The 23,853-nt window shown below is 48.2% G+C and overlaps 1 protein-coding gene across 1 annotated transcript in view; it reads left to right on the top strand.

The window, feature by feature from the left end:
* The window catches only part of LOC147730350 (transcription elongation factor SPT6-like), a 430,594-nt gene that overhangs the window by 261,231 nt on the left and 145,510 nt on the right, over positions 1-23,853 (top strand). The gene's annotated exons all lie outside the window — the stretch shown is intronic.

Below are 23,853 nucleotides of genomic sequence, written 5' to 3'. Positions count from 1 at the left end.
GTGGTCTCATATGTCTGCAAATTTGAACATATTCGTTTGATGCGGATGAATTGAGATAGTGGTAGATTTTTGATCAGGCTCCTCGGGTGGAAACTTGTGTAGATTAGGGCACTGTTTCGATCCGTGGGTTTTGTGTACAACTCAGTGTTGAATCCATTGTCCCTTTTGGTAATTCTGACATCAAGAAAATCTATTGTATCATTATTTATTTTGTGAGTGAATTGTATTCTGGTTTCCACTTGGTTCAGCTTTCTTATTAGTTGTTCTAGTTTTGTCTGTGTGTCGTCCCAGATTAAAAAAATGTCATCTATGAAACGACAATAAAACTTTACATGTGTCCATTCATTCCAACTCATCATAGTCTGTGACTCAAATTGAGCCATAAAGGTGTTAGCGTATGCTGGGGCCCCAGCAAAGCCCATGGATGTTCCAGTCAGTTGGGCAAAGAATGTGTCTTTCCAAATAAAGTAACTATTGTGAAGGCAAAATTTCACTAGTTGCAACAATAGCATTTTTTTGTCTGTTGTTATGTTTTCCAGTTTTAACAATGCCCACTCAACCGCTTCAAGTCCTGCTGCATGTGGTATTGATGTATAGAGTGCGACCACATCTATTGTGCACAGTATCCAATGTTCTTGATAACCTTCCTCTGTCCAAGATAATTTATTCAAGAAGTCTGTTGTATCTCTAATATATGAGCCCCATTGTTGGACAAATTTCTGTAAATAATGATCAATGTATTGTCCAATAGGATCAAATATAGATCCACATCCTGATACCATTGGCCTGAACGGTGGATTGGTTGGGTGTTTGTGGATCTTGGGGATCATATATATCCGTGGTCTTCTTGGATTATTAGCTGTCAGAAACGCTACTGTGTCATCATCCACTATTTCATTTGTCCTGGCTGTTTGCAATATACCTTGTAGCATCCTTTGGAGAGCTGGTGTAGGATCTGCAGTCAACTGAAGATATGTATCTTGGTCCAGGACATGTTCATTGACTTTGTGCTCATAATACTGGGTGTCCATTATTACTAATGCTCCCCCCTTGTCAGCAGGTTGTATGGTTAGTTTTGCATCATTAGCCAAGTTGTTGATGATATGTTGTTCTTCTTTAGTCAAGTTATTGTATCTTTTCCTCTTGAAGTCCAATGTCTTTAGATCATTTTTCACCATGATTTCAAAGGTATCTAACATTTTGTGCGAAATTGGTGCTTGAAAAGTGCTTTTAGGCTTGAATTGTTTACCAGTGTGTTCCATCCGGACGTCACTTGATTCTACTATATTGCCAAAATAATGCTTGAGTTTCAATGTTCTCATGAACCTGAAAAAGGCTCCTTCGGTTTCCAATTCATTTGCCGGTGTGGTAGGCACAAATGTTAGACCTTTATTTAGTGTTGTTATTTGTTGTTTAGACAACGTTGTAGATGAAATGTTTATTATTAGACTACTGTCCGTCCACTTCGTAGAGCTTTGCCTGCCACTTCCTCTCCTTGTCTTGCGCTTGTAGTTGATGGTGTGGTTTGCATCGTAGGTGGTTGTCCTTGATCCTGGTCCTGTGACAAAAAAGCTGTTTGTCTACTTGTTGTGGCATGTTGACTGCTTTCAGTTGTCAATATAACTCCTTCTTGTGTCGCTCGAACTGGTCCTCTTTGTATAGATGTCTCTTTATCAGTTACAAGACTTTCTTCAGAGGAGTGTTGAGCCGGTGCTGTTCTCTTTGTGGGTACAAACTTACGGCGGGCATAGATATCAGCCCATGTATAAACCTCATTCAGTTTATAATCTATGGTGTCGCGTTTGTATTTGCGAAGCTTCCCTTCTTGTAGTTCCTTTTCGTATGCGTCTAATTTGAGATTAATGCCCTCAAGATTTATTCTCCACGTGTCCACCTCCATTCTGTTTTCCAATTCCGATTTTAAGGTGTATATCTCATCTTCCAATTCCTGTATGGTTTTGGCCAATTCTTTTATGATGAGTAATATTAAATCCAGTGAGCATTTATTTAGGATACTGTACCACTTGTCCATAAACTTCGTGTTAAGGTTAAATCTAAACAGCATGGGTTTTATTGACAGTCGTAATCCACTGGGTATGCGTTTGGCTCTGTGATATTGGATGAGGGTTGATGCGTGCATCCTCTGGTTTACTTGTCTACGTGTAATGTATTCCAGTTGTCTAAGTTGTTGGCTGATGGACCCCCCGTGTGCATCCATGTTCCTCGCTTCCTTTATTAGTTTGTAGATTTGATCTGCTTCATCATTCGTATATGCCAATGTGTTGGCCCTATTATCCGTAATGGCTGTGATATTTTCAAACTGCATGTTTATTCCTTGGATGCCTCCTTATTGTGACTGTTTTGTAAAAGATAGAAGGGTTGTAGGAGCACTCCGAAATTCTCTGAGTTTCTCTATTTATTTACACCGGTGCTGCGATCGTTAAGGGTTGTCAGTCCTGGTTTTGAAAGCTCGTTATGGTGGTGTTGAGTTACCACCCAATCGCGCACTGTTCACGTGGCGCTGTGGCGCTTTGTGGAATCTTATTAAATCAAACTATGTTTAGAACCACTGTTGTCTTGTATTCCACACTTTTATTTTCTTTTTTCTTTAACTCATATTATTTTTCATATGAATCGTGGTAACAAAAAACATACATTGTACTATTTCATTATTGAAACAAACACCCAACCAATCCACCGTTCAGGCCAATAGTATCAGGATGTGGATCTATATTTGATCCTATTGGACAATACATTGATCATTATTTACAGAAATTTGTCCAACAATGGGGCTCATATATTAGAGATACAACAGACTTCTTGAATAAATTATCTTGGACAGAGGAAGGTTATCAAGAACATTGGATACTGTGCACAATAGATGTGGTCGCACTCTATACATCAATACCACATGCAGCAGGACTTGAAGCGGTTGAGTGGGCATTGTTAAAACTGGAAAACATAACAACAGACAAAAAAATGCTATTGTTGCAACTAGTGAAATTTTGCCTTCACAATAGTTACTTTATTTGGAAAGACACATTCTCTGCCCAACTGACTGGAACATCCATGGGCTTTGCTGGGGCCCCAGCATACGCTAACACCTTTATGGCTCAATTTGAGTCACAGACTATGATGAGTTGGAATGAATGGACACATGTAAAGTTTTATTGTCGTTTCATAGATGACATTTTTTTAATCTGGGACGACACACAGGCAAAACTAGAACAACTAATAAGAAAGCTGAACCAAGTGGAAACCAGAATACAATTCACTCACAAAATAAATAATGATACAATAGATTTTCTTGATGTCAGAATTACCAAAAGGGACAATGGATTCAACACTGAGTTGTACACAAAACCCACGGATCGAAACAGTGCCCTAATCTACACAAGTTTCCACCCGAGGAGCCTGATCAAAAATCTACCACTATCTCAATTCATCCGCATCAAACGAATATGTTCAAATTTGCAGACATATGAGACCACAGTGCAAAGGCAAGTTCAGAGATATGAGGAAAGAGGATATCCAAAAGCCATACTACAGGAGCAGATAGCAAAAGTGTCCACAATGGACAGAATGACACTGTTACAACCAAGACCAAGGAAACAACAGGACAGGATGGTATTTGTAACAAAATATACCACCCAATCACACAAAATTAAAAACATCATCAACAAAAGATGGGAGTTACTATCCTCAGAACCGGATTTCAAAGGATTGTTCAAAGAATTGCCACTTCATGCATACACTCGAGGAATGAACCTAAAGGAAAAATTGAAACTTAAACATCAATCAGAAGAAACCACTACCCATAGAGGAACAATTCGATGTCACAACTGCACGAACTGCAATAATGCAATAATAGGAGATACATGTGTTCACCCAACAACAGGCAAACAGATACGTTTGAGACATACAAGCGATTGCAACACGCAAAACGTGGTTTATGCAATCAAGTGTCCATGTGGAAGAATGTACATAGGGAAGACTGAGAGAAAAGTAAAAGTGCGGATAACGGAACACAAAAGCCGGATCCGAAATAACACCTTGACCTCGCCATTGGTACAACACTGGATCACTGAGAAACACAGCATATCCCAACTCAGATTTCTAATTCTAGAACAAGTATCATTGAAACAAGGAGTGAACAATCACCAGAAACTCCTACAACGTGAACTCTTCTGGATAAAATATTTAAACACAATGATACCCATAGGTCTTAATGACAAGTACGATCTAGCGTGTTATCTGTAGGAATAACCGCAACAGAATCAATAGAGAGACAGCTTGTTATAATATAACAGAGCAACTTATATATTCATTATGAACAATCATATTCTGTGAATGTTAGATAAAATCAGTGATATCGCTATTGATTGGATCATAAATAACAAGTTGTAATTGTTGGTATGACGTTTTGATGAACAATATAATCAGACGCATATTGATTCACTTATCAAGCCCCACTACAGATTTCTAAATGAAGCACAGTACAACCTGAGACATACTGATTTACACCCATAGTTACACAGTAGAACCGTACATATCCTGTTACAACACCTTGACGCAACATATTCGTTGCATAGGGCATGTGAACACATAGCAAGAACAGGACAGGAGAACCATACCACTATGGCAGTGTCACAATATCATAAGCACCCATTAGCCAAACGTAAGAGCCAACAGTTTTTGATTGTTGATCCCACAGTGTCCTTAGGATTCAGGGCATTATCAAAATAGTGAGATTAGTAGTTAGTTATACGTATGAGATTAGAGTTTATTAATTTAGACAATGTGATCATGAATTCGATCCACCAGTGGACTTGAAAACCCTTTCCAACATGGCCGCCACAGATCCAAACTAGTTTAGAACACATCATAAGATATTAACAAATAATTAAAAACCATGGCAACGTTTTTAAAAAAACAAGATTATTCAGCAGTTAAACGCATGATACAGGAATGTCGTAGTTCTACATAAAAACGTAATCACGAATCCGTTCCACCTACAGACTCGTAAACCCGTTCTAAGATGGCCGCCACATAATTTCACTAGTCTAACCATACTGGCGTATAGTCCGTCATCTAATGAAACTCCGCGAAGCTAACGCGGAGTTAAACGGAATCACTAGATAAACAGAGACCGGAGGACACAGACGCTAAAGCGGAGCGCGGGAATCGTTTGAAATGGACACCACGTTAACCTCAGGTATGACAGGGATATTCATAGTAGGACCGAGCAACAGACTTGGTAACAACCCAAGAGGGTACTTATATTGTCACTTTTCGTTTTTTTAGATCGGGATAAAAGAAGCCAGAACAGGTAAACACGGCAAGCTATTGCAAGCCGGTTTTCTTAGCAGTATTTACGGTCATTTCAAACTAAAATGTAGAAATGATTTGTTTATTTCAGAAACCTGAGGCACATTTAATCAGGTATGTGCAAAACTAACCATACAGAAAGATGGTTTATCTAAACAGATATATATACTTAAGATTCTTTTGTATACCATCTTTACAGAGACTTGAGACAACGCTTTTAAGGTATGTAAGACAACCTTAGGCAAACTGATAACTCTTAAAGAAGAGTAGATAACATCATTATATAGTGGCTTACACTTATGTTTTCAATACAGACAAAAGAGCCATACTGAGGGACAGGACTAAGGTCACACATTACCCCAAGAATCAGGTACGCAAACACTACGGTTATACATTTACAAAAAAACCCCCACCAGAAATTGACACTTACACCATGTTCTTCTCAATTTTCTTTTATAGATACTGCCCCTGATGAAGGCACACATGAGTGCCGAAATGCATTGGGCTCATTCGTAAAGAGTTGATCAAAAGTATTATGTTATATGTGCCAAGTATAAATTGATGTATATGGAATGCATTAGTCCAGTGAATATATGTCAATAATGAAATAGTACAATGTATGTTTTTTGTTACCACGATTCATATGAAAAATAATATGAGTTAAAGAAAAAAGAAAATAAAAGTGTGGAATACAAGACAACAGTGGTTCTAAACATAGTTTGATTTAATAAGATTCCACAAAGCGCCACAGCGCCACGTGAACAGTGCGCGATTGGGTGGTAACTCAACACCACCATAACGAGCTGTCCCTGGATGTTGGCTTGTTGGTATGCGGCCTGCAGCTCACCTGTCAGCCGGGGACCCAGGTAGTGGCCCCATCTGTCGGTCGGCAGGCCAGGCAGCATCCTGGGCTAGGCGCTCGAAGTTCATGAAGAAGTAATCTGGATCTTCACCTGGCACGTACTTCTGTAAGACGACGGATGGAAGGGAGGTGACTGGTCTTTGTTACCCCATAACGGTAATGAGCTTCTCAAGGGCTTGGTCCTGCGCGGTACCCTGACCCTTCAGGACATCAAGCAACTGTCCCCGATCATCCTCCGCCGTCTTGAGGAACCTCTCCATCATCTTCCCTAGCTGTTCCTGGCATTCCGCCAGCTGTTTGACTGCGGCCTCCATGCTTCCGGGATATCCCACTTCTGACACCAACTGTGGACGTGGGGGATGGACGGACCGGAATAACAGGCGGGGAGGCCGGATATAGTGAGCTATGTTCAGCGGTTTTTATTGAAAAGTTCTGCACAAAGTCTGAATGGAAGGAGGGTTGCTGTATGGCTCTGGCGGGGTTGTAGGGTGGGGTTGCTGGGCTGACGATCTGGCTTGGTGGGGTTGTTGTGGATCAGGTCTTCTCCTCCGGTTGGCGCAGTCTTCCCCGATGTAGGGTACTGGGACTCCTCGGAGGCTTGGAAAAGGAGAGAAGTGTATGGGCTTTAGTCCGAGCAAAAAAGGTCTTCGGAGCACTTCCACCTACACCAGGGAGTGAGGGAATAGGAAATTGCCTGTGAGGAAGGGACGGCAAGGGAAGAAGGAACAGGCAAGCAAGAGAGCGGAGGGGAAGAGGGGGTGACGTGTGCTGAGGACGGTGCTCGGTCTCTTTACAGTGCGTGAAAGGGGTCAATATACAGTGCGTTTGTGCTTGTGCAACCGTAACTACTCTATATACAACTACATACAGGAAGGGCCACTGAGAAAGGTTGAAGTGTACTCACGTGCCCCGCCGCAACTCTCCTGCGAGTTGCGGCCGCTCTCCAGCCACCTCCTGAGGACGCCACCAGTCTTCAGTCCAGACGTCCTCCTCCTCGTCCTCGCTTCGGTCTTGCCGCTCTGCTCCGCTCACTGTCGGTGGTTCTTCGCTTCCCGCTGTCTCCTGCCACAAGTCTGCTGCTTGGAACGCCTCTCCTTCTCTCCCGAGGGTTTTTCTACCTTCCGGGATGTTGTCCGTACCACCACTTCCGGGGTCAGAGGCGGCCCTTTCCGGGTCGTCAAAGGGTGTCCCACTTCCGGGGTCGCAGGAGATTGCTTCCGGTCCTCCAGGCTCTGTTGTCGCTGTCGGTTCCTGTAGGGGAAGAAAGAGAGAAGGGGTCCTGGGTGACCGGGACGTTGTGTGACCGGGCGCGGGGGACAGGACCCCCGCGCTCGGACGTTGCTGCGAGGAGGTAAGGGCCGCTTCCTCTCCACACTCAGGTAGCGGACTCTACGGCTCCGCACTGGGGTCGTACCGCAGATTCATCTTCGGACGCTCCTCCTTCTCCGGAGGCAGGCTGAATATTGGTGTCATCCTAACCTGGGGCCTGGTCGCCGTGTCGTGTCTCTTTCACCGGCTTCGAAGGGCGGCTCCCCGCCATTCCCGATGCAGAGGTGTTAGTCAGAAGAGCGGCAGCTCCCTCATTCTTCGGCTCCTTCTGACTGGGCCCTTCTCCATCCCACTTGGCCTAGGGTTCGGCCGTCTTAGTTTGCAGCCGTCCCCCACAGAGGAGCTGCTTTCCCCACCGCGGGGCCCTACGGAGGCGGGTGCTGCCTTCGCTCATGCTGTGTCCACGGCTGTGGACATCCTGTGTATGGGTGACCCGGTGGCTCACTTTTTGGCGGACCATCTATAGGAGGTCCTCCACCAGGGCTCTGGAGGGAGGGAAATCTTACTTCCCTTTAAAGGTTCCCTCCTTTCTTCCTTGACGGGGGCTTGGAGGCGTCCTGCCTCAGGGGACCCGGTGCCTCAACATCTTCTGCACCAGCACCTCCCGGTGCCGCGTGACCCGGCGTGCCTTTCCCTCCACCCCTCTGCCTCCAGTCCTCTTTAGCGGACTGCTTTTCCTGCTACCACTGTTGACTCTGCCATCCCGAGAGGCCCGCTGGCTGGACTCTTGGGGGCGCAACATGTTCACCTCGACCAGCGCTGCCCTGCGGGCCCTGAACACCTTGTGTGTGCTGGCTCGAGCCTAAACTGTGTGTGGGTCTCAGCTGAGTCTCTGGGATCCGCAGCGTCCCAGGAGGGTGGTCAGGTGGACTTACGGCATCATGCGTTGGATGACCGGGAGCTTGCAGCATTTATTCTCCGCTACGCTCTGGACATCTCAGAGGTGCTGGGTCGGGCCATGGTTATCTCGGTCGCTCTCCGTCGCCATGCTTGGCTTCGGGGTGGAGAATTCCCTGAGAATATTCGGGAGCGATTCATTGAACTTCCGTTTGATGGCAGCCTGTTGTTCCATGCCCCGGCCAACTCCGCCATCCAGAGGTTCCTGGCAGGGCTCCGTCCTCCTCCTCCGCCTTACCCTCCTCCTTCGTCCCCTCCTCAGTGACTCCTGAGTCAGGTTACTTCTGGGCCTTGTTAGACCGGTTGTTCTGGCTGTGGAGTGTGTTTTCTGGCCATTTCGTCCTTCCTTGGGACTTTGGAATTGTTGGCTGCTGGGCGGCCCCTTTGTTGATTATGTGTGTTTGGAATTGTTGTGCAAGGTCCTGAGGTTAGGCCTTCTACTTGCTTGGGCTGTTTGTCAAGCCTTTCGCGGGGGTGTTTTGTTCCTCGTGGCTCTTTTGGTTTTCCTCTGCTGCAGACTTTCTTCCAAAGAGGGTTCCCATATTTTGGGACTTATCGTACCCTAGGTGGGGTAGTGGTAGCTGTCATATGGCTTGCGCTCTGCTGGAGAGTTCTGGTCGCCTTCGGGTGCCTGTTCTCCATGGCGTTTGTGTAGGTTGCTTTTGCTCCTTGAGGTCGTGTGCGCGGCCACTCGTAGTTGTGTGCCTGGGCATCTCCTCCTCTCCCTGCTCCTCCCCTGATGTCTGGGATGATCCTATGTTGTCCCTTGCGAGGCTCCGCCTACTCGGCCTTGGGCTGTTCTTCTTGCTTCTGGCGGCTTTTGGCTGCCAGCGCTGTTCTGGCTGGCAAGTTGTTCTCCACCTGGAGTGGGTTCGCCTTCTTTTCCCTCGCTTCCTTGGGTCTTCTAGGATTCTTCTTCTTCCTCCTCCCTTCCTGTCTTGGCATTGGCCGGAAGCTGTGTTGCCATGTGGGGCAGTGAAGTGCTTCGGCCTCTCCGACTTTGCCCTAGGTTCCTCTTCAGCCTTCTTATCCCTCCTATATCCTTTTGTGGTCAGTGGGGGTCTGCTTGGGGGGTTCCACTTGCCTGGCAGGGACAAGGTTTTACTTGGTCCACAGATCTGGTTCCCTGGGTGGCCCTCTGTTCTGTATTGGCTGGTGGGGTCCTTTTGCAGACCCTCCTTCCCAGGGGGTATTGCTAGGGTATCTATTCTACGTGAAGGAATCTGCGGGTAGTAGTCTCTATCAGCTGTACGAGTTACTTACCTTTAGTAACGATGTATCTGGTAGAGACCATTCTAGCTGCAGATTCCTTCACAGCCGCCCCTTCCTCCCTTATTCTGCGAGGATCCTTAGGTTGGTCTTTGGTACTCGCTTAACGGTGGGCGGCTGTATCTCCAGTGAGTGTCTTCTTGTTCTTGACGGGTGCCTCCGTCTGATGGCGGTTCATTCCTCCGTGGTTCTTTGGAGGATGGGGTCCAGGTGTTTTGGTGCCCTGCTGCTCTGGCTACTCCAGGTCTGGGGGTGGGGGGGATTGCTTTCTATCCCTGTCCACCCTCCCCTCCTTTCATTGCTATCCTCTGATTAAGGGTCATCTGGCCATGTCTCTCCCTTGTCCCTTGTGGGTGGTTGCCCTTTATGTTTGGGAGGCTTGGAGGCTTGTTGTCCCTATCTGTGTTGGGACTGGTCCCCTTCCTTGTTCAGGATGGGGTGGTGGGTTTCCTAAGTGTACCATGTCCTTACGCATGTTCCTTGCTTCCGGGGCACAGAGGTGGGAGGCTGTCTATGTGATGGCAGGATGGTTTCACAGGGCTCTGCTCGCTTCTTCTTTCCCTGCCTTGGGTTCTGCGGTGTGACACTACTGTGGATAGTGTTGTTAGTCACTGTTTCTTTCCACATTTTCTGCTTTTCGCACTGTTCCCATGCTTCAACAGTTTTTTTATCTAATGGTTCCGCGTTGTGGTGCGAAGGCGCGCCGGGGCGGGTCTTATGTGACCTCGCTGACATCAGGTGCGCGGACGACGCCTGGGCGGAGTCGCGGGATGTCGTCCCGCCCGACGCGCATGGATGCTGTGGCAAAAAAGTTGCCAGATCCAGTCTCACGCCTGAAGGAATCTGCAGCTAGAATCGTCTCTACCAGATACATCGTTACCGAAGGTAAGTAACTCGTACTTTAGAATTTAGAATTATTATTAATTATTAAAAGGCTCTTCTATAGCGCATGGCCACTCGGGAGCATCCCAGCGCTTAGGACTAACCAGAAGGAGATGGATTAAAAATGCAGGTCTGTATTATCTAGCTTTTTGGGAACAGAAAGGTTTTTAACTTTTTCCGGAAGGCGAGTAGGTTAGGCTCTTGACGAAGAGGTGGAGGAAGAGCATTCCACAACCCAGCCGCGTTATGCGAAAACAGACGGCCCCCTGTACGGGCCCTGCTGATCCTGGGAGTTATCAGAAGGTTTTGTTGGTTTGAACGAAGGTTCCTAGTGGGTTTGTATGGCCTGATCAAGTCATCTAGAATGGGGGGGCCTCTTCCGTAGAGTGTTTTATGGACCGTGCAGAGTGTCTTGAAGTGGATTCGCTCCTTTATGGGGAGCCAGTGCAAGGTGCTGAGCGCGGGCCTGGCTGATGTACGATGGCTAGTGCCCGTGAGTAGCCGTGCTGCGGAATTCTGGGCAACCTGAAGTTGCCGAATAACCGAAACAGGGGCTCCGAGATAGAGCGCGTTTCCATAGTCCAGCCTAGATAAAACAAGGGACTGGACTATGGTTTTCTTAGCTGTTTCGGGTAGCTGAGGGAGGATTTTTCGAATTGTTTTCAGCAATCCGAAGCAAGTGGCTACTGTCTTCCTTGCCTGGATCTTAAATGACAGCTCTGCGTCCAACCAAAACCCGAGACTCTTTATCTCGGTCTTTGGGGTGGGTCCAGGACCCATGCAGGAGGGCCAGTGTGTCAAGTTGTTAAATATGGCCTTTTTCCCTAGAAGCATCAGCTCCGTTTTTCCTCCTTTCAATTTGAGGTGGGACAGGTCCATCCATTTTGCTACCGCCTCCAGGCAACAGCAGAGATTGGAGGAGGGGGGACTCCACCTGATTAAGAGAAACAACTAGCTGGGTGTCGTCAGCATAGCTTACTAGTTGGATTCCAAAGGGAGCTACTACTTCCGCCAGGGGCGCCATATAAACATTAAACAGTGTAGGGCTAATGGAGGAGCCCTGTGGCACCCCACACTGTAATGGTATTGGTGGAGAGCAGCTGTTTCCTGAAAAGACCTTGAAGAATCTGTCGCCAAGAAAGGACTCCAGCCACACAAGTGCCCTGCCTTTAACACCGATCCTTCTGAGACGAGACAGGAGGACACGGTGATTCACCGTGTCGAACTCGGCGCTGAGGTCCAGGAGGATAATGGCCGCGCTGCCACCTGTGTCCAGAATCCTCCTGGAATCCTCTACCACCCTCAACAGTGCCGTCTCCGTTCCCTGTCCTCTCCGGAACCCAGTTTGGGTTGGATGAAGCAGATTGTGGGTTTCCAGAAAGGATGCTAGTTGTTTGTTTACCCATTTCTCGGCAAGTTTACTAATGCCAGGGAGCAGGGAAATGGGACGGTAGTTGGAAAAGTCTTGGGGGTCGAGATGTGGCTTTTTTAACAAGGCCCTTACCATGGCCAGTTTCCAGTCTTGAGGTACCTTCCCAGATTCAAGTGAAGTGTTAACTAAGTGGGTGATGTATGTACTGATATTGGGCAGGGCTAGGTTTAAGATGTTCATAGGGGCAGGGTCTAGCGGGGAGCCGCTTTTTATAGAGTTGAAGAGCGAGGGTAAGAGCTCTTTACTGAGGGGAGAAAAGAAGGGGAGGCAAGGCGAAATACTATCAGTGTCGTCTGCCAAAGGAGGGAAAATTCGCCAGATTGTTGCAGTGAGCGTCAGCTTCCTCCGTACAGGGTGGTGATGATGACGGATCGGGGACTTTTAACAGGGATTTAGCTATCTTAAACATCTCTCTTGGGGCGTTGGTGGAGACCTCAATTTTTTCTGCATAGAAGATGGATTTGGCCGCGTTAGGAGCAGATTTATATTTCTTTAAGGTGAGTCTATATTTGATTTTTTTCTCTTCCTCAAAGTGTTTTCGCCACTGCCTCTCCAACCGTTTACATTCTTGTTTCAGGGACCTTAATTCTGAAGTAAACCAGGGTTGTTTAGTGGGGCCTTTCTTTTTGGAGATATATTTTTTTGGGAGTACGCTGTCCAATGATAGTTCGATCCATTGGTTGAAGTCCATATTTGCCCTATCAATGTCCTGATTGGGCTGGGGTTCACTTGTTTACAATGCCTCTACCCAGTCATTCGCTTCTAATTTCGTCCACCGCCTGCCCAAAGTTTTACTAGGCAGTTTTACTAGGCCGGTTGTGTGGGCGTATTCCATATGAAAGGAATGACCATGTGATCTGTCCAGGGAATGGGGTATGGCTCGGCTGATATTAAGTCCACAATGTTTGAGAATATAGGGTCTAGAAGGTTCCCTTTAGAGTGGGTGGGATGTGAGACTATCAAATTCAGTTCACATGCCGCTAAGTCCTTAGTTAGTTCTGTAGCAATAGTATCTGAGGGATTATTGAAGTGAAGATTCAAGTCTCCCGGTACTATTAAATTTGAGACCCTGCTGGCTAACTCTATAGTGGTTTCGATAGTTCCTTCCAGAAATTGTCCAATTGAGCCAGGTGGACGGTAGATTAAAAGTCCTGAGAGTGACACTTCTGGGGATACTGTGATAGAAAATTGTGCACTTTCACAGTCAGGGATGGAGCTGTCGGTCATACGACAGATTAGGTGTTCCCTATATAATATGGCTATCCCTCCTCCAACCTTGAGTTCTCTGTCCCTGTGTTGGATCAGATATCCCGGAGGAAGGGCCTGAACGATATCTGGGCCAGACGTGGATCCCAGCCACGTTTCAGTTAGAAAAAGAATATCGAGCCCGAGATCTTGGATTAATAAGGATATTTCAATTGCGTGTTTAGAAAGTGAGCGGCAATTGACCAAGGCCATTTTCAAGGCACCTTCTGCTTTTGTTGTATTAATATCCACTTCCGTAGTTCTAAAAGGGCAGTGTTCACAGAAGGGGCGATACATCGCTAGGTTCACAGAATGAGTGCAAGAGGATGGCAGGACACTCTTAAGTGCAAGGAGAGTTGAGCGAGAGTAAGTCTGTAAGCCCGCTAGATGATCGGTCAGAGGTTCTAGTCCCTGAGCCCGACCGAGCGCGAACGGGCGCAAACGGGCTTACCTCTGGCGCACCTCCGGCGCTCCCGCTGCACGCCTACCCTGCGCGCTCTGGGGATGTACATTATTTATAGCCGTAGGCGCAGGAGTCCTGTCCAGCTATCAGTATGCCCCCCAAATCAAGATGGCGCCCGCAAATCGGCACTTCCTGGTTCCCTCACTCACCCAAGATGGCGGCTAGCAAAACCGCTACGCGATGTCACAGAGTCCTAAATCCTAACACTGTGGAAATTCCCGCTAAGTGCGGAATGGGGACACAATTTATGGTTGAGTTGAAAAAGAATGATGATACTGTATATTCCGGAGGTACCTTTGTATGGGCGTATTGTGAGCTATATTAAGTAAAGGTGAAATTAAATTGCCTATGTGTGTAAATGGGGATTGAGAAAAAGTGCAGAACATGCCTACACCAGTGAAAATAGTTGCCATTGATGGAATGCCAGAAAGCATAGCTGTGTTGGAAAAAATGTAAATGTTGGGAGGAAAGCTGCATTTACTGCTCTTTATTTGTACAAACCAGTTTCATTCTTATCCAGGTTTCTAATTAGGTAGAAAAGGAATATTTATTGGGCGTTTTGTGTGAACTACTGTCTGTCAAAGTAAATTAAGGCTCCCTAAACTGGTTCATTGCCTTATACTGATTCTCGTCGCAGGGGCAATACTTCAGGATCTTTAGCAATTGTTTTGTGACTAGATCTGCATTGGCTGGGCGTATTGAATTTTCCTGACTTTAAGCATACATGGACAAAAAGGAAGATGGCACTTGTGACAGAAGGGCCTCCTGTATGTCAAAGGCCATTTTGATGTGGGATGGACATGAACCATAACCAGATTTATAAAACCTTCTGTTGTGCAATTTACAGAGATGACCTCTTCCTAAATTAGAAAAGGGTGTTGGTTAAATATCTGAAAGAAACAGGTTAGTATTAGATTCCTTACCTTAGAATATCCCCAGGCGTCAGACTGGATCCGGAAACTTTTGCGTAGCAGTACCCTAACGCGTCGGTACGCGTCGTTTGCGGCTCCGCGTCCGTCGTCGCTGTCGTTGGCGACGGGATGACTTCGACGGAGTACTTAGATGCTGCCCTCGCGCACTGACCGTCAGTTCTTCTTTTTTCCGCGCCAGCAAGCGCCGATCCGGAAAAAGTGGTACCCTTAGTCAATTTTTGACTAAAGATTTTCGATCATTTTTGATCCTTCTTCGATTCGGTTACCGACCCCCATCGCCGGTGTCTACATTGCCTGGGGCCCGACCACAATGACAAGTCGTGCCCTGACTACCGGGCCTTGACGTCGAAGGCTAGGCGGGAGCGGTCCCGCAAGTGCCTCGAGCTCAGTCAGTCAGCCCGCTCCGTTCGAGGTCCGGAAGGAGGTCTAGGGACCGGTCGCGGGGCCGGAGTCATCACGGCTCGGAGAGTCGACACCTCTCCTTGAGCTCCAAGTCCTCAGGTAAGAAGCACAAGAAGTCGAAGAAGTGACATCGTCTTCTGACTCCCCCCGACGCTCGCGCAACGCGGCTGGGGGTTTGGGCGACACCGCCCACGCGGCTCCGCCGGAGCCGCAGGCGTCGCGGCCTGCTCCATACCCGCCGGTCCCTGGGCAGAACGCGACGCCTGAGGAGATGGACGCCTTCCTCACGGCCATGAGGTCGCTCACTCCTCCTTCTGGTTCCGCCGCGCCTTCGGGCCAAGCTGTCCCGACTGGGAGTCCTAGCGGGCCGGGTGCTTCGGCCCCGGCGCCGTTGGGTGCTTCGGCCCCGGCGCCATAGGCAACTTCGGTCCCGCCGGATCCGCATGCGGGTCGTCGCCGATAGACCTTACGACCTCGCCGGCGCCAGCCCCTATGGTGACGACCCAGGCGCCATCCACGGACGACGTCGTCCCCTTTACCCCCCCTAACCCCCCCCCCCCCCCCGGTTTCGACGCCGCATTCGACGTCGAGAGAAGACTTTTTCTTCTATGATCTGTCCCCATCATTTTACCCTGTGCACCAGGAGATGGGCGGCGAGGCGGATTGGGAGGGGTCTGAGGACCCTCTGGCACGTGAGTGCCAGTCTTATCAGGACTGGGCAGGTGAGCTAGGGGATGCCAGTAGTTTGGACCCTTCGCCAGACACTGGTTTTGTCTCCCCTCCTACCGTGGCTTCGGAGGAGGGGGCTACTTATAGTGTGGTGTTGACGCGGGCGGCCAAGGCCTTATCCCTTGAACTCCCTGTCGCGGCCGTGAGGACTAACCTCCTCACTGAGGTCCTTAAACCACAAGCAAGCTCTTCAGAGCCTCTGTTGCCGTTTAATGAGGCCTTGTCCGACGTTCTTCTGGGCACCTGGTCCCGGCCCGCTACAGGTCCCCCGTAGATAGGAACGTGGTCAGACGCCACTCCCGACGGCTCCCCCCGATCGAGAATCCAAGAGGTACGAACAGTATGGTAAGAAGATGTTCTCCTCACTGAGTTTGGGGTTGCAGTCAGTTAACACCGCATGCCTCTTGGGCCGTTATACCCACTCTTTGTGGGACACGGTCGCGGACGTGCTGCCACAATGTCCGGAGGAGGCCCGGACTAAACTCGCCCTTGCGTAAGGTCGAGATGCAGCATGGTATTCCATCCGGTGTGGGCTGGATACAACGGACTCGCTGAGCAGAGCGATGGCAATGACGGTGGCGATTCGTCGCCACGCCTGGCTGAGGTCTGCCAACTTTTCGGCTGATGTCCAAAACACCCTTATGGACATGCCGTTTGATGGCCGTCGCCTCTTTGGCGACAAGGCAGACAGAGTTCTTGAGTGTTTTAAGGAATCCAGGGCTACGACCAAGTCCTTGGGCCTGTCGGCCCCATGCCAGCAAACTGCTGCTTTTCGCTCCTTTCGTGGCCAAAGAAGGGGCGCCCCCACATGTCCTGCCAGCCACAGGCCGCAGACTAACATCCAGCGCGGTGGCGGACGTGGTAACCGCCGTGGCGGTGCCCGTGGACATCAGCGCGGCCAGACCACATCCACCCCCGCAGCATCCACCTCGAAGCCCTCCTAGTCCGACCTTTCAGGCCCACGTGACGCCAGTGGGGGGGCAGGGTTCGTCAACATCTCCTCCACTGGCGCGACATCACATCGGACAGGTGGGTGCTGCAAATTGCCGGAAGGGGCTACTCCCTCCCCTTCGAGGCGACCCCTCCAGCCATGCCACCGCAGCACCCCCGTGTTTCGGGCGTTCAAATGAATCTTCTGCAAGAAGAAGTTACGGCCCTCTTGACCAAGGGGGCCATCGAGCACGTTCCTGGGCCAGAAGTAGGGTGTGGTTGTTACGCCCACTGCTTTCTGGTTCTCAAGAAGGGCAAATGGGGCCTACGCCCTATCTTGGACCAGCGGAACGTCAACAGCTTCCTCCGGAAGGAGAAGTTCAAGATGCTGACACTGGCTCAGGTCTTAGCTGCCCTGGACCCGGAGGACTGGATGGTAGCGTTGGACTTGCAGGACGCTTATTTTCACATCCCCGTCTTGCCGGCCCAACGGCGCTACCTGTGGTTCACGGTAGGCCACGAGCACTTTCAGTTTACCGTGCTCCCCTTCGACCTTACCAGCGCCCCACAGGTGTTCACGAAAGTGATGGCGGTGGTCGCAGATCATCTGCGCAGGATAGAGGTTTCAGTCTTCCCCGATCTCGACTGGTTGTTGAAGGCGGGCTCGCCTCAGACAATCAGCCACCTCCAGACTACCGCCGAACTCCTGCACCTGCTGGGGTTCTCCATCAAGGTTTATTTATTTATTTATTTTAATTTCTTGTATAGCGCAAGAATCGACCCTATACGGGGTATCTCCGCGCTTTTGCTCGCAATGAGGTATGGCAGGTGTTACCAGAGGGTGGAGTCGTTGACTGATGATTAGTTATTTATTCTTCCAGGAACAAGCAAGTTTTTAGTTTTTTCCTGAAGGAGGAATGGTTGGAGGTTTGTCTGATGCAGGGGGGTAGGTTGTTCCATAGGTTGGGTCCTATCAGAGAAAAGGCTCTGCCACCTTGTCTGGTTTTTTTTACCAGTGGAGTTTTTATTAGTAATTGATTGCTAGACCGTAATGCTCTGTCAGGTTTGTAGAGGGGTAGCTTTTGGGTCAGATAAGTGGGGGCTTTCCCGAACAGGCATTTATGAACAATGCAGCAGATTTTGAATTTGATGCGTTGTCGTATTGGCAACCAATGGAGTTCTCGGAGCAGAGGTTTGGAGGGGGTTCTGGGGGGGGCGTTCAAAACCAGTCTTGCCGCTGTGTTTTGGACTACCTGGAGGCGGTTTATGGCATCCTCGTTGGCTTGTATCAGGAGCCCGTTGCAGTAATCAATTTTACTTATCACCATGGTCTGCACAAGGGTCTTTCTGTGGTTATCAGATAAATATGGAAAGACTCGTCTTAGCAGACCAATTGTGTGAAAGCATGCCCCTGCAACTGCACTGGCATGTTCCTTCAAGGTTTGATTTTGATCTAACTTCACCCCCAGATTCTTTACTGTGAGTTTTGGGGTGGGTACTGGGCCCAGATCTAGAGGCCACCAGTCGGGGGACCATAGTATGGACGCTTTTCCAAATAGCATTAGTTCCGTCTTTCCAACGTTGCACTGGAGACGGTTGACAGCCATCCAGTTTATCCTCCCGAACAGCGGGTTCGGGATATTCAGTCTCTGATTACGGTCTTTCAGCTGTTATCCCGAATTTCGGTCAGGTTGATGCTGCGGCTTCTGGGGCTGCTGGCCTCCTGCATCCTTCTGGTGCATCACGCCAGGTGGCAGATGCGGGCTCTGCAGTGGATCTTGAAGTTTCAGTGGGCCCAGCATCAGGGCAACTTGTCAGACCATGTCTTGATCTCGGAGGGCACTGCAAGACAGTTGCAGTGGGGCTCACGGACCGTGATTGGTTCAGCGGCAGATCCCTCTCCGGATTACGTAGTTGAGACGGACGCGTCCCATCAGGGCTGGGGGGGCCACATGGGAGAGGTGAAGATCAGAGGCCTCTGGTCTCCGGCGGAGTCCCGGCTCCACATCAACCTTCTGGAGCTGCGGGCAATCCGGCTTGCACTGAAGGCATTCCTCCCCTCTGTCCTGGGGAGTGTAGTGCATGTGTTCATGGACAACACCACCGTCATGTGGTACTACAACAAACACGGCGAGGTGGGGTCGTGGACCCTCTGCCAGTGCCTCTGGCAGTGGCTGGAACATCAGGGCGTGACCCTAGTGGTTTAACACCTGGCAGGTTCCCTGAACGCCAGGGCGGACAAACTCAGCCGTCTGTGCACGATGGATAACGAAAGGCGTCTGAACTCGGACGTGGCGCAAGGCCTCTTTCAGCAGTGGGGAGAGCCTTGGTTAGATCTATTCGCCACAGAAGAGAACGTGCAATGTCATCAGTTCTGCGCGTTGGAATTTCCAAGGCGGCACTCGCTCGGAGACGCTTTTCATCACGAGTGGAGCTGCGGTCTGTTGGACGCCTTTCTGTCTATACCAAGTCAAGTCAAGCCAAGCTTTATTCGATTAATTAAAATCATAAAAGCAGTTACATAACAATATTAATAAACTTAAAAACAATTCATATGTTAAAAAAACAGTACATCATAAGAGTTCATATAATACTTAAATAACACCACAAGCAGAGAATAGAAGCTAATTAAAATAGAATCACACCTCTAAAACATTGACCAGCTGTCTTTTGGCCTTAATACGCATGGCAGCGACCAGAAAATTAGCAACCTCAAAAATTACCCTTATGCTACCCAGCAGTTGTAAGTACAAGAATGCGGGTCGCACTTGTGTAAATCCCGCTTCTTTCAATAATGGAACCAAAAACTGTTTTCTGATGTCAGGAAAATGGTCACAAAACATAAAAAAGTGCATTAGTGACTGATCAGAAAAGTTAACACAAGTGCAAGGGATGGACTGATCTAATTTACCCCATATGGGGTAGTCACCCAGGGAAAACTGAATGATATTGAATCTGAATCTGACAAGAAGATGTCGGTGGAACGGGATGGTAACAATCTTTAGATAGGGTTCGATTAGTGGGGTGGTCAAGAGCATATAGTTGGCTCTTACAACAGGTTTTGCCACCTCTACTGCCTCCCGTTCTTGCTCAGCTAAACCCAAAAAGTTAGCCTTGATCCAGTTCACATCTCCCTTCTGGAGCAAATTTGGAAATGCATATAAGTCAGGCCGACCCAATTTACAGAGAGTTTTTTTATGTAAGCTAGCGATGGGATTTTGTTTGCTCTTTCTAGTGCCATATAGTCCTTAAGAATGGTGTGATTCAGTATGATTTGGGAGTTGAGCCAAGTTTTAGCCCAACAGATCAATGGGGCCAAGTGTAACTCGTCAGAAATGTAACCAAGACCTAACTCAGTGTGGACCGAGAATACTGGGGTCGATTGGGGGACCGCTAGTAAGGATCTGAGGAATTTATTCTCTATAATCTGCAATTTACCTTGAGGTAAAAGACCCCATAATGATGCGCCATACATTGCTATTGAGAGGCATTTGGACTTGTATACTGTTAGCAAAGCCTCAGTCGGACGTGAACCTAAGCGTTTTGCAAAGTCAAGTAAGGCTGAGGTAGATCTGGTAACGGCTATGCCTTTCGCATGTATTTGAGGGACCCATGAGCCCTTTTTGTAAAAAATGACGCCCAAATATGTAAATACCGGGACCCTGGATACAACTTCGCCATTGCAGGCAAATCGTTTTATTTTAAGAGCCTTTGGTCGTTTACCTACAATCATTACGTGCGATTTTTTATTGTTTACTTGGAGGTCTAAAGATTGCATAAATTCCCCAAAAGCATTCAGGAGTCTCTGCAGCCCCAGCCCAGTGCGGGCAAGTAGTACCTCATCATCCGCGTAAAGCAGTGCTGGGACTGCAAAGTCCCCTGCACGCGGTATATCCAGTGAGGCCCCAACAAGGAATTTTCAAGTGAGTTTATGTATAGAGTGAAAAGGAGGGGAGCCAGGATGCAGCCCTGTCTGACACCTCGTTTTGAACTGAAAAACCTGGTACATCTCCCCTCTTTGTTAACTCTAATAGATGCAGCCAGACCTTGGTGGAGAGCAGCTAGAAAGTTTACCAGTGGCGGGTCTATCCCCAAATTGAGCAGGATGGACCACAGTTTAGCTCGATTGACCAGGTCGAAGGCCGATGTCAGGTCCATGAAGGCCATATATAACAGGCCCTCCTTTGCCTGGGTGTATTTACTAATAAGCATGTGGAGATTTAGGCATTGATCGAGGGTACCTCTTTCGGCCCTGAACCCATATAGTAGTTCAGAGAGGATCCCCTTCTCCTTCAGGCAATCTCCCAGTCTATGAAGAATGACTCTGCCCAAGATCTTGACGGCAGAGTCAATAAATGAGATCGGCCTGTAACAGGATCACTTCTCAGGCCTTTTTTAAATATTGGTATTATAGTGGAGGTAGCCCACGACAAAGGGAATCCTGATGTAGTTGTGGAGTTAAAGACATTTGTTAATGTCTTTACCCAGAACTTTAGTGGGGTCCTATATATATCTGCAGGCACCCCATCTGGGCCAGGGGCCTTATTTTTAGTCATCTCGTCTATGGCCCTTTGAACCTCTACTTCATTGAAGCATATTGAAGGAGCAGGGTCCATGTATATGAAACCCATCTCAGCCGTTTTGACCTCATCACTATCATAAATCCTGCTAAAGTGGGTTACCCAGTCCTCATCCGGGTTTCACACAATCCATAACTGAATTGTCCATTCCTGAAAAGTGAGAGTGATTAATTGTTGCCCAAAATTTGCTACTGTCTTTGAGGACGTCAATCGACATGAGATTATCCCAGGCCTCCTTTTTAATAGCCTTTCTACGATTGGCCATAGCTAATTTGTAGTTCTTTCTACGCCCAGCAACAAGCTCACTATTTCTAGGTGTTTGTTTAAGTGCATGCATTAATTCTTTATGGGCTTTCGAGGAGTTCGCGTCAAACCACCTTGTTTATTTTGAAGCTACCTGCTTCTTGTTACACTTCAGATCCTGCCTAATTTGAGTACAGATGTCAACAAAGGAGCCAATGATGTCTTTATCAGCTGCCGTGTCATCTAAGCACACTTCCATGTACGCATGTACTTTGTTTTCAAGATCCTTCACGAAGGAATCAGGGACCACCTTGGCCCAGTTTAGTCTCCTGCCGACCGGGCCCAAGTCATCCTTGTGGTCCAAAAGGGGGTGGTGATGGGCGTAGCATCTGAATCAATCAAACACTCACACCCAGTCAAAAGATCTGGGTTTAATCCATCACCGTTCTTTAGCCCACACTGCCACCCCAGTTCAGACATGGCTATATGCAAATCAGTCTGACCCTGTGCCTCATGGGAACAGTCCAGCCCAAACTGCCAAGCCATGTCTTCCCTGGACCGGAAACAAGCTTCCGAGGACCGGTTTCTGGCATTCCAGCCGTCTTCAGCCCGGCTTGCTTGAATCCAGTGGCCCAGTGATCAAGGGACACACGTCTGAGCATACCCTGCCAAACTTATGGCGGCCAAAAGCGGTCCAAAAGGGGGTGGTGATGGGCGTAGAATCTGAATCAATCAAACACTCACACCCAGTCAAAAGATCTGGGTTTAATCCATCACCGTCCATCACCACCCCCTTTTGTACCACAAGTCATCCTTGTGGCTCTGGACTTGGCACGAAGATACTGGTATCCCGAGCTACTCAGCATGTCTGACGATCCCCCGATTAGTCTGCCTCTTCATGAGGACCTTCTGTCGCAGCAGCAGGGGACGGTCCTTCCCCCAAACCTGTCCAGTCTCCACTTACATGCGTGGAGATTGAGTGGCGGCAGTTAAGGCCATTTGACTTGCCTCCTGAAGTCTGTAATGTGATTCTGGAAGCCAGGCGTCCCTCCACAAAATCGGTATACGCCTGCAGGTGGAACAAATTTGTGGCATGGTGCACAGCTAAGGCTGTGGATCCCCTTTCTGCCCCTCTTTCAGAGTTTCTCCTCTTTCTTCTTTCTCTTGCCCAGCAGGGCTCTGCTCTGGGCACTCTGAAGGGCTACCTCTCTGCCATTTCCTCCTTCTTAAGGCTCCCTGATCAGCCCTCTTTGTTAAAGTCCCCAGTTGTAAATAGGTTTTTGAAGGGCATCACTCATATGTTCCCTCCTGTTCCTTTTGTGATGCCTCAGTGGGACTTGAACATTGTTCTGACTTATCTGATGTGCGCTCCCTTCGAGCCACTTCATAACTGTTCTCTTCGTCTCCTTACTCTTAAGACTGCATTCCTGGTTGCCATCATCTCTACCAGATCTGTAAGAAATAGTAGTTAGTATTAGATTCCTTACCGCCCCATCCATCCTCCCCGTTCTGCAAACCAGTATCTAGGGTTAAGGTCATCCCCTTTCAGGGCCCTAGTTTCATGGCACCAGTGTTGGTTTTTATCATGGCTCTGCGTTTCTGGCGTGGAAAAGCTATGTATAAGAACTGACGTCAGCACGCGAGGGCGGCGTCTAAGTACTCCGGCGACGTCATCCCGACGACGGATGCGGAGCTGCAGACGACGCCTACCGACGCGCAATGGTACTGCTACGCAAAAGTTTCCGGATCCAGTCTGACGCCTTGGGATATTCTATGGTAAGAAATCTAATACTAACTACTGTTTCTTACAGATATATCGTTACAGAAGGTAAGTAACTTGTGCATTGCAACCACAGTGATGGTAATAGTTTGGGAAACCAAACATGGTACCATATTGTTTGATATCTCTACAGTGTAAAGTTAGTTCAGTAGCGGTTTAGTAGTAAATTAATCCGAGCTCAGCAGGTAGCACAGGAAATAAAAGGTCCATGTTAATCAGTAGGCCCAATGGAAACATGATAAAGTTACGTTTCATCAGGCTATCCCAGTATTTTGTAATTTAAGCAAAAGAAGTGTCCACAAAAGCTTTATATGCTTTTTCCTTGGAGCTTTCTATACATGAATGTATTATAAAAACTCCTTAAGATTATGCAAATAATCTACCTGGTACTCTACTTTCTTTTGTTTACAATAATTAATCTTTCCACAATCATTTATCCGGGGACAAACAACTGTTACATTAGTTAAGAGTCCCTACTGCAAGGCTTCTAATTCATCCTTCTCTTTTGGATTTTCCAGTGGCCAGTTGGCTTGATCAGCAGTCATAAGCA

This window comes from Lissotriton vulgaris, chromosome 2_1 (assembly GCF_964263255.1).
Source record: "Lissotriton vulgaris chromosome 2_1, aLisVul1.2, whole genome shotgun sequence".
In the NCBI taxonomy this organism is placed as follows: domain Eukaryota; kingdom Metazoa; phylum Chordata; class Amphibia; order Caudata; family Salamandridae; genus Lissotriton; species Lissotriton vulgaris.
The sequence above is the reverse complement of the archived record's forward strand: the minus strand, read 5'-3'. Positions and strand labels throughout refer to the sequence as shown.